Consider the following 5832-nt stretch of genomic DNA (forward strand, 5'->3'; position numbering starts at 1 on the left):
GCCGAGAGGGGGGGGGGGCAATTGGAAGCAGGGGATGATTAGGTGTCCCATCCGAAAGGCGGCAACCCAAAAAATATAGCTGGTTCTATTTGGAATAGTTTGATATAGGTCTTGTGGAAGGCATTTCAAAAGAAAACATAATGCTATTTAGATAATGATGAGAGCGTTAGAGCCTTTTTTCTGCACTGTAACGGAGTTCCGCTGTCCGTGGTGTGTTTCTGAAAATAGCAGTTTGATTTTCTAAAGGCTTTAGCGCTTTTATTCTAGTTTGACAGCAGAGCTAGCCTATTACTTTCCTCCTTTAGTCGTGTTATATTCTAGTTTGCAGCAAGGAGCTAGCCTATTACTTTCCTCCTTTAGCGTGTAATATTCTAGTTTGACAGCAGGGCTAGCCTTATTACTTTCCTTCCTTTAGCGTGTTATATTCTAGTTTGACAGCAGGGCTAGCCTATTACTTTCCTTCCTTTAGCGTGTTTTATATTCTAGTTTGACAGCAGAGGCTAGCCTATTACTTTCCTTCCTTTAGCGTGTTATATTCTAGTTTGCCAGCAGAGCTAGCCTATTACTTTCCTTCTTTAGTGTGTTATATTCTAGTTTGACAGCAGGGCTAGCCTATTACTTTCCTTCCTTAGCTGTTATATTCTAGTTTGACAGCAGGGCTAGCCTATTACTTTCCTTCCTTTAGCGTGTTATATTCTAGTTTTGACAGCAGGGCTAGCCTATTATTCCTTCTTTAGTGTGTTATATTCTAGTTTGACCAGCAGGGCTAGCCTATTACTTTCCTTCCTTTAGCGTGTTATATTCTAGTTTGACAGCAGGGCTAGCCTATTACTTTCCTTCCTTAGCGTGTTATATTCTAGTTTGACAGCAGAGCTAGCCTATTACTTTCCTCCCTTTAAGCTGTGTTATATTCTAGTTTGACAGCAGGGCTAGCCTATTACTTTCCTTCCTTTTAGCGTGTTTATATTCTAGTTTGACAGCAGAGCTAGCCTATTACTTTCCTCCCTTTAGTGTGTTATATTCTAGTTTGACAGCAGAGCTAGCCTATTACTTTCCTTCCTTTAGCGTGTTATATTCTAGTTTGACAGCAGAGCTAGCCTATTACTTTCCTTCCTTTAGCGTGTTATATTCTAGTTTGACAGCAAGGGCTAGCCTATTACTTTCCTCCTTTAGGTGGTTATATTCTAGTTTGACAGCAGAGCTAGCCTATTACTTTCCTCCCTTTAGCATGTTTTATTTTCTAGTTTGACAGCAGGGCTAGCCTATTACTTTCCTCCCTTTAGCGTGTTATATTCTAGTTTGACAGCAGGCTAGCCTATTACTTTCCTTCCTTTAGCGTGTTATATTCTAGTTTGACAGCAGGGCTAGCCTATTACTTTCCTTCTTTAGCATGTTTTATTCTAGTTTGACAGCAGGAGCTAAGCCTATTACTTTCCTCCTTTAGCGTGTTATATTCTAGTTTGACAGCAGGCTAGCCTATTACTTTCCTCCTTTAGCTGTTATATTCTAGTTTGACAGCAGGGCTAGCCTATTACTTTCCTTCCTTTAGCGTGTTATATTCTAGTTTGACAGCAGGGCTAGCCTATTACTTTCCTTCCTTTAGCGTGTTATATTCTAGTTTGACAGCAGGGCTAGCTATTACTTCCTCCTTTAGCTGTTTTATTTAGTTTACAGCAGGCTAGCCTATTATTTCCTCCTTTAGCTGTTTTATTCTAGTTTGACAGCAGGGCTAGCCTATTACTTTCCTCCCTTTAGCGTGTTATATATCTAGTTTGACAGCAGGGCTAGCCTATTACTTTCCTCCCTTTAGCGTGTTATTTCTAGTTTGACAGCAGGCTAGCCTATTACTTTCCTTCCTTTAGCGTGTTATATTCTAGTTTGACAGCAGGGCTAGCCTATTACTTTCCTTCCTTTAGCTGTTTATATTCTAGTTTGACAGCAGAGCAGCCTATTACTTTCCTTCCTTTAGCGTGTTATATTCTAGTTTGACAGCAGGGCTAGCCTATTACTTCTCGGCTGTAATTATTCTCCAGAATGTGTTCTCAGTCAACTTACCTGGTAAAATAAAGGTAAAATAAAGAAAAAATAAATATGCAACACGATCTCTGTAACACTAAAACTGTGCAGTGTCCCACGAAAAATCCAGTTTATTTATCATTCCCAAACCAAATTATATAATATAATTTGCGAACACTGCCTTGAAATTAGTAGGTGACGTATGATAATATAATTTCATACTAATACAATTGCACAGAGAAAAACATTTTGTATAACAAGTAATACAAAAATCTCAAAACATTAGTTGTAAGAAATTATTGGCAGCCCTGTTTTCAATACTTTTTGCACCCTCCCCTTGCAGTGATAACGGTATCCTAGCCTTTTCTATAAAATAAAAAAATATGAGATTGGAGAACACATTGGGAGGAATCTTAGACCATTCCTCTCGACAGGATATTTCAAGATCCTCGATATCCTTAGATCTGCTCTTATAGTGCTTTCCTCTTCAATTCAAACCACAGGTTTTCAATGGGGTTCAAGTCCAAAGACTGAGACGACCATTGCAAAATGTTGATTTTATGGTCAATGAACCATTTCTTTGTGGATTTTGATGTGTGCTTTGGGTCATTGTCTTGCTGGAAGATCCACTTGCGGCCGAGTTTCAGCTTCCTAGCAGAGGCAACCAGGTTTTTGGCTAAAATGTCCTGGTATTTGCTAGATAACTTATGAGTTTTTTTTCTGCATTGCATCCTTCTTTCGAGCCAAACTGGTGTGCGTGGCCAAAGAGCTCTATTTTACGTCTCATCTGACCATAGCATCTGGTGCCAATCCAAGTGCCAATGCCGTTTAGCAAACTCCACGCTTTGACATTTGTTTATTGCTCTCAATAAGGGCTTTCTATGGCAACCCTTCCAAATAGCCCATTGGCATAGAAGTGGCATCTAATTGTAGATTTGGAGACTTCGTGAACACAAGATGTGACTTTTCTTTGCCTCCTGAACCATCTTCCTCACTGTGCGTGGGGACAAGATACACTTGCATCCTCTTCCAGGCAAGTTTACAACCAATTCAGTGGTTTTACATTTTCAATTATTGCCCTAATAGGAGTAAGTGCTATATTTGGTTTTCCAGTAGTGTTTTTTTAGACCTAATGCCTGATATATGAAAGTCAACAACGATTTGTCTCTCTCTTCATTTGTGAGTTCGTTGCCTTTCCCCCTGGTGATGGACGAGAAAGGACTTTACATGCGTGTTAGCTAATTCTTATACCCAAAGGAAACAGGAAGCCTTGGAAGGCCACAATACAGTTAATGAAGATGAGATCAACTTAAAAAAGTAGAATGTTAATGTAGATTTAAATTTAGTTTGATTTATTCACGAGAATCATGGCGCTGGCAAAAATATTGACACCAATCTTTTTGAGATTTAATTTTTTACTTTTTAAAATCTCTTTCTCTGAGCAATTATAGTAGTATAAATGAATATGATTTTGCACACAATAGCTCTATATTTGTATTATTTATTTTATGCAGTCTTTGTTGCTCATCTTTATCAAGGCTGTCAATCATTTTGGAGGTGACTGTAATCACTGTAGGAACAACCTCACTCCTGAGTGGCGCAGCGGTCTAAGGCACTGCATCTCAGTGATAAAGGTGTCACTACAGACCCTGGTTTGTTTCCAGGCTGTATCACAACCGGCTGTGATTGGGAGTCCCATAGAGCGGCGCACAATTGGCCCAGCGTCGTCCAGGTTAGGGTTTGGTCGGGGTTGGCCGTCATAGTGAATAAGAATTTGTTCTTAACTGACTTGCCTAGTTAAATAAATAAACTAACCCCATCACAACTCAGATTATATATCAGCACCTCAATATTTCTCACTTCAACTGAGTGGGTCAAAACAATCATTTAACAGGCGACATTACAAATTACATCAAACCTGGAGCCTATCAACTTGCCTATACACTGTCAAACTTTTCCCTGTAAATTTACAGAATTATATTATCAGCAGAGTTGCCAGGCGAATACTGTAATTGTAAATGTTTTACAGTAAATATTTTAATACTGGGATTAATTAATTAAATTCATTGAGGGGAGGCGGGTTTGTATTTTACAGTATTTTAGTGTAATTCCATGGGATTGGTGCAAGCAGGTTGGCAGCTAGGTAATGTGTTTTCATATTACAGCATATCAAACAAATATATATAAATAATTGGTGTTTAAAATCACTTGCACTTAACAAAGACTTCCAAATGTTCAGTCACTACAGAGGAAAAACAGACCAAGAACATAACAAATACTCAACCATTAAAGGTTAGATGCTTGCTGCCACTCCAATCTATCCCCTACACATATTGAATTTGTGCCTCAAAATATGTTAATGAGCCAGAAACAACCATACCATATAGAGGTCAAAAGGTTTTTGTCAAGCAAAAAATATGGTAGGGTAATGTATTCATATATACTGTGGGGTGGAAATATAGTACAATGTTAACTTATTTACAGTAACGTACTGTTAAACCAACGTTTTATTGGAATCGAGGGATCATCTACCATTTACCAGATACYCCTAATATCACCCAGAGGGCATCGTATTTATGGCTATAAACAGGTAATACAGTAAATTGCTGTTAGTTTTATTGTATAATACTGTAAAAACAACAATGTATGTAACCAAAGAAAAGCATAATTACAACACTAATTCAAAACCTACAGTATATTATGTGCTGGTTTGTGTTGGTAGGTGTTGGGAGAGAGAGAGACAAAGKGAGAGAGAGAAGGAGATGGAGTTAACATTGGGATTGGGTACAATCTTAGATCTATGATCAGGGGCAAATCTATTCAGGGTAAGGAATTAATAGTCTGAACCTCATGTGTCTTACCCACCGCATGAGTTTGGTGCCTGAAACTGAAAATTGTAATCTACAGTAGGCATAAACTATTACTGTAAAAAAATGGAGTATAATACAATCATTTTTACAGGAGGCTTCCAATTACAATGAATAAAAGCATTTTTCAGCATTTTACCCACAATGGAGTGAAATCTATAGACTGTAAGCTATTCTGTAAAACACATTTAACAACCATTTGTCTCTTTCTGTTGCAAATACAGATTGACAATGTAGACAAACATTGGAAAATGAATGTATTACTGTGAAAAGTGTGATTTTCTATAGGACAAAGGATCTTGCTCTAATTGAGAATGTTATTGTTTTGCTAAGCATGACACCTGAACATGTATGGAAGAGTATAGCCTCAATTTAATAAAACATAAAACCAAAGGTATATTTTTGTTTACAATAACGTCCTACCTCTTGGGACACATTGGAGTCGTCAAGTTCTTCAGTAAAGTCTGTTGGAGTTGTTCTCAGAGTCTGGTCCGCGGGCAGAGTGTTGTCGTTGTAAGATGTGAGGAACTTGAAGTCACTTGTGCGCGATCCCGTTGTCAGGTATGCGTCATAATTGTATGTGCTGCGGAGAGTTCCCGCGCCATCCACCTCTGCGTAGTTGGGAGGGAGATACGCGCTGGGGATGGCGACCGCTCCGTCAAACAACAGTCTGGGCTTTCTCCTGCGGCAAAACCTCACCACCAGGATGACAATAATGAAGGTGAGGAAAAAGGTGGAGACGGACACCAGCGCGATGATCAGATAAGAGGTGAGTTTGGAATTGCTCTCATCATAAGAGACATCTTTCAGTTCTGGCACTTCAGCCAAGTTATCAGAAATCACTAAATACATTGTACAGGTGGCAGAGAGAGAGGGCTGTCCGTTATCTTTCACTGACACAATGAGGTTCTGTTTCATGCTGTCAGATTCAGAAATGTCCCGCTGTGTC

The 5832-nt window shown here is 38.9% G+C and overlaps 1 pseudogene; it reads right to left on the reverse strand.

The window, feature by feature from the left end:
• Positions 1 to 5832, reverse strand: part of LOC111967129 (protocadherin beta-16-like) — an 11671-nt pseudogene that overhangs the window by 3616 nt on the left and 2223 nt on the right.

Source organism: Salvelinus sp. IW2-2015, linkage group LG8, assembly GCF_002910315.2.
Source record: "Salvelinus sp. IW2-2015 linkage group LG8, ASM291031v2, whole genome shotgun sequence".
Classification (NCBI taxonomy): domain Eukaryota; kingdom Metazoa; phylum Chordata; class Actinopteri; order Salmoniformes; family Salmonidae; genus Salvelinus; species Salvelinus sp. IW2-2015.